This window comes from Lycium barbarum, unplaced genomic scaffold (assembly GCF_019175385.1).
Source record: "Lycium barbarum isolate Lr01 unplaced genomic scaffold, ASM1917538v2 unchr_scaffold_02, whole genome shotgun sequence".
Taxonomy (NCBI): domain Eukaryota; kingdom Viridiplantae; phylum Streptophyta; class Magnoliopsida; order Solanales; family Solanaceae; genus Lycium; species Lycium barbarum.
Genome location: NW_026843399.1, coordinates 101,795 through 113,109, shown reverse-complemented (window position 1 = coordinate 113,109; position 11,315 = coordinate 101,795). Strand labels below are relative to the sequence as shown.

At 41.7% G+C, this 11,315-nt stretch overlaps 1 long non-coding RNA gene across 1 annotated transcript; it reads right to left on the bottom strand.

Annotated features, from left to right (window-relative positions):
- Positions 1-8,425: 8,425 nt before the first annotated feature.
- On the bottom strand, positions 8,426-11,272 carry LOC132625483 (uncharacterized). The gene is made up of 3 exons (XR_009576831.1): positions 11,096-11,272; positions 10,823-11,014; positions 8,426-8,746 (listed from the first exon to the last, which is right to left on the bottom strand). It is a non-coding gene; the product is annotated as an uncharacterized LOC132625483 (long non-coding RNA).
- Positions 11,273-11,315: the final 43 nt, after the last annotated feature.

Here is an 11,315-nt window from a genome sequence, read left to right as displayed (position 1 = left end):
TTTAAAGTCTTTAGCACGCCAAATATACAATGATATACACAATTATACCAAAGGTATACACTTTCCGATAATGTCCGAAATCATTTTCCAACGCCAATTTAATTCATTAATCAATCATTTACGACATAAAGATCACAACAACACATTATACAAACTAAACAAGATCAATTCACACCACTTTCTTCTTCCTAGGCTCACGGCCAACATACAATATACACACACACACACGGCTTTCTATATACACCAAAGTTACGGGATTCTCGTCTATTCCCAATCCTTAACACATTCATATCAATTCTATAACATTAGAGGGGCAAAATTCTTACCTTTTCTTGAATTTCCGACTTGTCGCAAACGAGGTTCTTGTGCCAAACTAATTATACCCCGTTGAAGAGGGCCTTGAGTACTTCACAACTATGTAGAAATTAAGATTTTTGGATCAACAACAAAGCTTGGGAAATTTTTTCTCTCCTTTTTCTCAAGCTTGGCCGAGAGCTTCTTTGAGGTGCTTTCTTAATTTTTTTTTTGTTTTGATCTTGATTCTTGATAATTCCAAGAGGCTTAAGTGATATATATCCAAATATAGATCATGTGCATGGCACATGATCATTAAAAAGGGCTTGGGCCTAGCCAATATGGCCGGCCACCCCACTAACTTTGGGCCTCATTTTGTGTTCTAATTTTTTCTTGGCCCAATTCGATAAACGTCCCGTTTTGTAATTCCCGAAACTAATTTCCGAAATTCCAAATTTATCCTCGGCCTTCCCCGATGTCTTAACATTTATGATTCCATAACCAACATAGTCATATTCACCAAAATCAAAATATTTCCTTATAACACACAAATCGTAATTATTTCTCGATTTCCCGTTATACGAAAACACGGGACATAACATTCTCCCCCCCTTTAGAACATTCGTCCTCGAATGTTGAATCGACCTTATGGGGCGTCATACTGCTCCGGGAGGTTTCTCTTTATAGTTGTCTTTTTTTTTTTTTTTTTTTTTTCCGACACGGCTCCTTTACTAACTTTAGGGGGGTAAATTTTTCACATCACTGATTCAAATGCCTTCATAATACATTTTCTCATACCCCACGTAATCATCGAACCATAAGATATATTCTTATAACAAACGAACGCTTTCCAGACATCATAGAATCATTCCTTATTGCACTGCTGAGTTTCTTACCACATCGTCGAAATCTCACTTTACTTCATACCAGACACTCCATGCCAAACAGATTCAGAACTAGGGCCAGACGCGTATAAGCATATCGGACGGATTCATAGTCAACATCAGAGGTACGGAAGTATATCAGACAAGTCTGAGATCGGAGTCAGACGTACGAAGGCGTATCAGACAGATTCGTAATCAGAATCAAACACACGGAGACATATTAGACAGATTCATAGTCGGGGTCAGACGCACGGAATCATATCGGACAGATTCGAAATCAAAATCAAATGTACAGAATTGTATCATACAGAGTCTTGATCAGACAGACCGAAATGTATCGAACATACGCGTGACCAAAATCAAACGCACAGAAGCATATCAGACGGATTTATATCCAGAGTCAGACATACAGAGGTGTGCCAGACAGAAACATATCCAGAATCAGACGCACAAAGATTCATCAGACGGGAACATAATCGAGCTCAAAAATACAGAGGCGTACTAGACAGAGCCTTATCGGAATCGGGAGTGCAGAAGCACAACAGATAGAATGTCGAATTAGAATCAAATCGCTCCTATTAAGGCTCCAATAATTCATGAGAATTTCCCCTTTATTGGTAAACTTATTCGCCAAGTTGTCACACAAATTGTCTTACGTCTCGCGTATCGACTCTTTCAAGGATTCCACTTATTCACACTGCTTATCTTTCATCTTTCCTACCCTCCATACTCATTTTCTCTTCCAGACATCGTCATTCTAAACTGAGTTATAATGTACTTAGGGATTTTCTATCCCTTGACAACTTTCGGATCGTCGCCCCCCCGCTTCGCTTCATGTATTCGGTTTAGTAAAACCTTTCGTCTATCACAACATTAGTTGCCGGGTCTCGGCTCTTAACCCACATGGGCACCAAACGAAAATCATACACACACACACACACACATTTACTAATACCTTACTGGCGAACGTCTCTGACTGTTATTCAAATTCGTTCAATTTCCCAAGCGGTGTTGTACCCTTTTCTTTTTGCCCATTTAGTCCGCCTCGTTCTGCGCGACTCCCGAAAGGGCACTAATTACTCCACACACATTCTATTTACCTTTTGGTTACCCCAAATTTCCATTTATTTTTATCGCACTCTCACTTATGAAAAACTTTACATTACTTCCCAGGGGGTCACCCATCCCAGAATTGCTCTGGCTTGAGCATGCTTAACCCCGGAACTTTCATGCATTTTAACGCGTTAGGGCTGATATAATTTCGTCGATTGCCCCGCACGACCTTTGTCACGTAATTTTAGGGCCAATTGGGGGTTTTAGCAAATTTTTCGGGAAGTTTTCGTAGCGGGTCCCACTCCGACTCAAATATGTCGTTTGCTCTCCTGGCTATGTGGTTTCTCGTTTTAGCCTGCCAAACTCCCTATATTCGCCCCCCACATGCATAGATAGCCGCCTCAAATATTTTCATTGATTCGGATTCTTACCCTACTTTTATTGACACGCAGAAAGAGAATATCGCATAATATACTGGAATACAGACCTATCATTGCACACGTTCATTCAGAAAAAGGTTAGTAGTATACCTGGGTCTGCGTCTCGTGATGCCTCTGGGTCACGCCGACCAGCCAAAGCGTATATGCGGTTCGAGGGACCGCTAGAACCTGAACCGCCACCGCGGCCTCGACCGCGTCCTGCCGGTGCTGGTATACCTCGCCCTCCAGGGCGTGCAACAGATGGAGCAGATGATGAACCGGCGGCTGACCCTGTCGGCTGAGCCACACTACCAGAACCGCTAGCCAACGGACAGTCTCTCATAAAGTGGCCCTGACCACCACAAGAAAAACAAGCTCCAATCGCTCGATAGCACTCCCCAGGATGAGACTTCCCGCAATGAGAACAACGGGGCCTGGGTGGTCTGGCCTGGCTGGGACCCCTGGATACCTGTGAACCTGCCACCCTGGGGCTCTGACCGGCCCCAGACGGTCCCGCACTATCCAATCGCTTATTAGCAGACTGTGTGTCCCGGCCTGACGGAGGGAAGTATCCACTGGACTGATACTGAGGCTGCCCGCCCCGAGAATCTCCAGAATACCCCACTGATCTGGCCCTCTTGGGCCGTCTCCCATCATACTCTCTGCTGGGCCGATCTGCTCGGTGCCGGTTCTCCATCCCCTGGGCGTAGGCCTGTAGACGGGCAATGTCCATATCTGTCTGCAATGACACCGCCATACAGCCGTCAATCAGGTAACGATCCAACCCCATAACATATCTATGCATCCGATCAGACATATCAGCTACCACGGCAGGTGCATACCGGGCCAGGGAATCAAACTCAAAATTATATTCACGAACGCTTCGACCCCTCTGCTGCAAATGTAAAAACCGATCAGCTCGCTCCCGTCGTAACTCTGGGGGCAGAAATTGGCGGGTGAATGCTGTCGCAAACTGATCCCAAGTGGCTGGAGGGGCACCCTCTCCCCTAGACAACTCCCAAGTCTCGTACCAGTGGGTAGCAACATCTCGAAGTCTGTGCGAAGCCAGCTCGACCGACTCAGTCTCTGAAGCCCTGACTAAGTCCAGTGTGCGCCGCATCCCCCGAATAAAGTCATGGGGGTCCTCGTCGGGCTTAGACCCGAAAAACTCTGGAGGGCCACGTAATAGAAACTCCCGAACTGTCAGGCTGTCCCGCCTGTCATCGTCATCATCGTCCCTCCGCCCGCGCCTGCGAGCCTGACCTGCTACTAGTGTAGTCAGCAACTGTACAGCCTCCCTCAGGGTCCTAGCCTCCGCCCCTGGCTGAGGAGCTGGAGTCTCAGTAGCGGGTACACGGACCTCTGGAGCTGCTGAAGGTCCTGCTCCAGGCTGTACTAATGGGGGTGTAGCAGACCCCTCAGAATGAGGCACAACCTCGGGCAAATCATAGACACGAGCCCGGGTAGCGCGCTGTGCCTGACTGGTCTCTCCCATCCTCGCTTTGCCCTTCTGGGCCGCCGTTGCCTTCTTCGGAGGCATCACTGCAAACACAATAACGGGTCAGATCAGAATGACCCTAATAGCACAGCTCTATCGCACGATCTAAGATTCCAAAGAAAGTAACACCCTAAATGCCCTGTAGCTTCCTGTTTATAGGTGTGGTGCACAACACATCGATAAACAAGACTCTACGAGACACGGCCTGTAGACATTCCGAGGACAAACTGCTCTGATACCACTTTTGTCACGACCCAGCCCCGTGGGCCGCGACTGGCACCCTATCTGGGTACCCAGACCAAACCGCATATTCATTTACCAAATCCGAGCATATTCCAAAAATTCATAAAAGTCATATCAAACTGAATCTTTATCAAATATGTCTTAAGCGGTCGCACAAATCAAAATGTCATATCGGATCCAAACTGAGCGGCGGAATAGACATCGCCGGTCAAAAGTGCAAATATAATCACAAGGGCCATTTAGGGCCATCAAAACAAACGGACCGCTTTAAGACCAGAAAACAAAATCAAACAAACATATATAGGACCCTCGCCCCACATATATGACTACAGGCCTCTACGAACTCAAGACAAAGACATATGGCGAGACAGGGCCCCGCCGTACCCAAATAGTCAAATGTACAGAGTATACATAGCAAAACAGAGTCTGTACCAAAAGGGGGACTCCGAGTCAAGAAGAAGTACTCCGAAGTAGCAAAGAGTGAAGCCTACAGTGGAGGATCTCCAATATCTGCACCTGCGGGCATGAAACGCAGCCCCCGAAGAAAGGGGGTCAGTACGAAATATGTACTGAGTATGTAAAGCACGGAGTACAGAAATATAGATCAAAACGGAAAGCAAATCAGATGACAAAAATGGAGTACAAATCCGTATCAAAATCAAATACGTATACATAATGCAAACGAAATCATGCAAACGCTTAAGAACGTGGTCGCCACTCCGACGCTGGCGCCACACACAGCATAACACCAGAAGGTTTCAAATCTCCGTACGTCCCCGAACACAAACATAATCAGAGGTGAGCGTATCGCATCACGAGCCATATCACAGCATAACTCCAAACTGAACCCGGCCCTATGGCGAGGCCTCGGGAACCGTAACACAGCATACGGCTGAATTATTGTAAGGCGCACGAATCATAACCGGCCCGGGAACCGGTGAACGAAGTCATAATAAGGCACGAGCGGAGTCGTGAGCAAACAAATGCAAATCATACTTCAAAATAGTCTTTCAAAACAGAGTAATCCCATAAGTCATTTCATAATACAAAATAATCGAATACTTAGTCGATACAAGGTTTCATTTCACAAAACGTTTCCAAAATAGTACGTATAGCTCAAGACGTAACTTAGCGTATCGTAATATTCAAAACACGTCCCGTAGGAGGAAGTTCCAAAATCGAAGGTATCATTTCAAACTTTATTCAAAAGGACAGCCCAATAAGACAAATAGGGCGTCTCGGGGTTAGTGGGCCCACCTCGAGTCGAATTGAGGTGGCGAACATAACTTACGAACATTTAGGGGCCAAAAGTTCATACATAATCATTTCTAAGTTACCCGACCACATTTCGATAGGTTTCGGACGATTGGTGGCATTCTAGCCAAAATAGAGCCCTTAGGCTTCAATTGAATTGAATGAATAGTAACTTTTCTGTGGATCGGGTTTCGAGGAGCAGAAATGCTCCGGAAGTTCCCATATTCGCCTATCACACTAAGATATGCCAAACGAAGAAGTGGGAAGCTTTACATACCTTACAGACATCTTACGCTCTCCCAAAAGTCAAGTCCCGTTTCGTCCGAAATCTGCAAATGGTCAAAGTTACCAATTGAGATTCTTAGGCCTAAAAATGCCTTTAACTTCATTTTTGTCTACCGAAATCTCGGCAGCATTTCCCCTATAAATCTAACATCCCCGAGACTTAGCTCGGCTCAAAATACATCAATACAACAGCCCACACATCATCAAACAACACAAGTAATAATCAAACCACTCTAGCTTCAAAGTTCTACTTTATTACCTAAATTGGCAACTTTCATTCAAACTTCCAAAACTCCAACTCTATATCTACATAATTGTATCCTTTCCTCATTCAAACTTATACAATCACATCCCAAATACAATCCAAGCCATACACGAAATTGTCCCAAAATCCATTACTTTCCATAATTCTTCAAAACATTGAAAATTCACGACGAACATTCTAACTTGCGTCGTTTCATTCCGAATTCATTAATATCAACTATAAATCATATTTAAAGTCTTTAGCACCCCAAATATACAATGATATACACAATTATACCAAAGGTATACACTTTCCGATAATGTCCGAAATCATTTTCCAACGCCAATTTAATTCATTAATCAATCATTTACGACATAAAGATCACAACAACACATTATACAAACTAAACAAGATCAATTCACACCACTTTCTTCTTCCTAGGCTCACGGCCAACATACAATATACACACACACCCACGGCTTTCTATATACACCAAAGTTACGGGATTCTCGTCTATTCCCAATCCTTAACACATTCATATCAATTCTATAACATTAGAGGGGCAAAATTCTTACCTTTTCTTGAATTTCCGACTTGTCGCAAACGAGGTTCTTGTGCCAAACTAATTATACCCCGTTGAAGAGGGCCTTGAGTACTTCACAACTATGTAGAAATTAAGATTTTTGGATCAACAACAAAGCTTGGGAAATTTTTTTCTCTCCTTTTTCTCAAGCTTGGCCGAGAGCTTCTTTGAGGTGCTTTCTTAATTTTTTTTTTGTTTTGATCTTGATTCTTGATAATTCCAAGAGGCTTAAGTGATATATATCCAAATATAGATCATGTGCATGGCACATGATCATTAAAAAGGGCTTGGGCCTAGCCAATATGGCCGGCCACCCCACTAACTTTGGGCCTCATTTTGTGTTCTAATTTCTTCTTGGCCCAATTCGATAAACGTCCCGTTTTGTAATTCCCGAAACTAATTTCCGAAATTCCAAATTTATCCTCGGCCTTCCCCGATGTCTTAACATTTATGATTCCATAACCAACATAGTCATATTCACCAAAATCAAAATATTTCCTTATAACACACAAATCGTAATTATTTCTCGATTTCCCGTTATACGAAAACATGGGACATAACAATTCTATTCTTGGAAATCCAAGTTTAATTTTGGCCACTATTCATTTAGCGCAATTGAAACCTATTCCTTACATTTGGTTGAAAGAATGTTCAAACCTTCCTAACTTTTGCTATTGTGTCCGAATCTCTCCGAAACTTTCGTAGATGGCTTTATGGAGCCTAAAGTCTGTGATTTGTGTCCGCCGCCTCGATTTGACTCAAGGTGGGCCCGCAAGCCCCGAGGCTTTCCTTATTTGGTTTGTTTGGCTCATTTTCGCTCGATATGAAAAGTAATCATTTGCCTATGACGCAAAGGTCCGTTTGAAATTTCCTATATCGTTATTGAACGTTTGCACTATGAATGATGTTAGATTTTCGGAAAGTGACCTGTGAATTGTTTTTCAAAGGTTTTGCAGTTTGGAACTTCGTAACTTCCATATATTAACTTTGATCGACCTGACTCCTACTCCGAGCCTTCTGGCGTCGGTATATGCCTATATGTAATTATATGTCGAGTCTTGTAAATTACTTTTGATATGCATATGGTTTCTGCACTACTCCGTTCGTGCCATTCGCTATGATTTCGTTCGTCGGTACCCGGGCCGGCTTTGTGATCGTGCGCGCTATACCATATTCGGAAGTATGATGTGTTACGGTTTCCGAGGCCTCGCCATAGGGCCGGTTACCGTCTATGCAGTTATGATGTGATATGGCATTTGATATGTTCTGATGATGTGGTATGTTTGTGATACGATTTGTCTGGAGACTGTACGGAGATTTGAAAAACTTCTGGAGTATGATGTGTTGTGGCACCAGCGTCAGGGGTGACCACGTTCCTAAGCCCTATACATGATTTTTTTTTATTTGCATTTGTACATTTATCTTCCGTACAGGTTTGACTTGCTACTTTGACGTTTGTGTTTGTTCCTTCTGACTCCAGTTAGGATTGTGATTTCTGTACTTTCTGCTTTACATACTCAGTACTTCTCCCGTACTGACCCCCTGTTCTTCGGGGGGCTGCTGTCACGCCCCAAAACCCACCCTAGACGTGACCGGCATCCGACGTCATGAACAACATCGGAAGAACCTAAACGACATAATAATAATACTTGAACCCGCCAGGTTCAATATTCGCCTCCAACAATTTATAAATTAAATGTAACACATGAATTAAATCAGCGGAAGTCTTTATAAGCAATGGCCATCAACGTGGCAAACACCCATTAAGTCGTACGAGACTTTTGACAATCTACCAACAATTCTGACAACTATCTATGGAGCTTCTAAGAGACATAACAATCGTCAAACTTCGGGACGCAGCCCGGAAATCTAGAATAATAAATGAAACGGAAAGTGTCCCACGAACAAGGATGTGGGCTCACCAAATCCACAGCAGTAGCAAGTCCTATTAAGCGTCGAAAGTATCACGAACCTGCTCTTCTTCGTTACCTAACATACCATCAAAAACAACAATGGTATGCCTGAGTACTTTTGTACTCAGTGAGTGCCTCGGGGACAACAAGTATTATGAAAATAAAATATAATAATATATAAAGAAATCAGTTCTGAAAAAGATAGCATAAAAACAGCCATTCCACTTTGTGATTCTCAATATCATTTGTTAAACAGTTTACAAATCCATTAATCAATATAGAAACAAGTATTCAACATGTGTATCTCCATAAGAATTATCAAAAATCAATTATGAAGTCTTTTGTTAAGTTACAACTTTTAATTATGCCTTTCAAATTGATCATGATTGTCAACAACGGTTCCATGAGAGATTACGAATATTACACATATACGAATATTTTACATACTGACACAAGCCCAAGAATCAATCACATCGAGGGAATGACCGTAGGGTTCCCTTGTCACAACTCACCACACCGAATTATAAAATCTCGGTGACCACTCATCCTCCCGAATGGCTAGGCATAAACACACCGGGATATGAAATCCCCGGTAACCACTCATCCTCCCGAATGGCTAGGCACACTGCGCAATACACCGAAATATAGATTCACGGTGGCTACTCTTCCTCCCGAATAGCAAGGCCATTAATGCACCCCAGGTAGCGAACCCGGGAGTGGCCACTCCTCCTCCCGAATGGCAAGGCAATTAATACACTAGGATCCATAGTGGCTACTCCTCCTCCCGAATAGCAAGGCAAACAGAACAACAAAGTCCATGGCATAGAAGCCGATTCACCAATTGTCTCAAAACAGTCATACCGTCAATAACATTTAAGTTCATTACACATATCGATCAACGAAAGGCATATCAATTTAACTCTTTACCATTTACCATGCCAAGAATTTCACTTACGAATTCTATATCACTACAAGCCACTCACAGGAAACAAGATAGAAAGCAAGCCACTCATAGGCAAACTAATCAATCAATCGATACTCCTGGTTAGGAAACCACGGAGGCTAATCGTCCTCTGGACAAACACAACTTTACCATACAGTTACAAAAACACAAACAAAAATACAAATAATGTCATATTACTAAATTATCAATTATGGCTTAGGGCCGAACCTCACTTCTCAAGTCATCATCCCAAATAGAGGCATTTCAAGTTACCACCGATTGAAAATCTTATTCAAATATCTTATTCAAATTTCAAGTTTAAGAAACCCATTTTACAACAAAACAAGTTGAAGGTCTAACCTTTAGAAGATTTAAGTTCAATCATCCAATAATGGGGAAAAGCGAGTTTCACAAAGTAGTATAGTTCGTGTAAGGTTCGATGCGGGCTTGACCCTACACACGCATGACCTTGTCTAAAAGAAATCATCTTTGTAGTCAAATTATCATTACGGAGCATTATGCCATATTGAAAGGATAAGTTATTCCGACCAATGTTTGAAAACGTATAACTTCTTTACGAAAGATTTCCATGTCTTAAATCATCAATGAGAATATCATTACCAACCCTTAACCATCATTATTAAACATATCTTATAGAGGAAAACATTCATAATATCACATACATATATAGGGTTTGTTACAATCTAGGTTTAATGTGGGTTTGTCCTCTCACACACATTAACCACCATTTAAACATGAATTAGAGTTCAAGGAACATGAAAAGATTTCTTTTCCTTTCATTCATTAAAGGATCTTGAATAATATTTATACTTCCAAATTCAAGAACAACAACATCAACAACAATCACAACAATTATTTTATATCAATATCCAACTAATTCTATCCATTTAATCATACCAAAACAGCCCACAAATCATTTGATATCCAAAAATCATAACCGAGCTTTCAATGCCATTTTCTCTATTCTAACCCGTCAAATCTATCAATGATAAGGGTAAGAACATTATTAAAATCTTAGACATACATTAGGGTTTTGTATGAGAAGTTCACCCTTTCTATTCAATAAAGAACCTTCAAGAAAAGAAGTCATGCATTCCAAAATAAGATTTTTCAAAAGAGACATACGAATCAAAATCAAAGAGTTTATAAAAAAAATCGATCAAAAGAGTATGTTCAAAAGAGGCATACCTTAATTTGTTAAACAAGATTTAACAATTCACTTTTCTATTGAAGAACACCCAAAACCTAGCTTGAATCACTTTGGAAGGAAATATGTTGCAAACCCTTAATTGCTCCAAAACCTGAATTAAAGACTTGAATTTTGGAGAAGATTTCCCAAATCTTGATTCTTGAATCTTGAGATGGGTTTTCTTGAAAACCCTATATTAGGAATGATGATTTATTGTTTAGATTACAAGGATATATGTTAGAATTGAGTTGGAATAATTAGAATGGACTTACCTTGGTGTTCTTGATGTTGGAGGAGAGTAGGAGGTCGTTCTAGGGTTTGAAGGAATGAAAAATAATGAGTTGAACTGATATGGACGAATATATATTGTTCTGTGAAAGTGAAATTTACGACCTGAACACTGCTGGTCGTAAAGTCAGTTTACGGGCCGTAAATTGATTTACGGACCGTATTCTGCACGTTGGACTGCACTGTGTCGCTTCAGTAAAATGG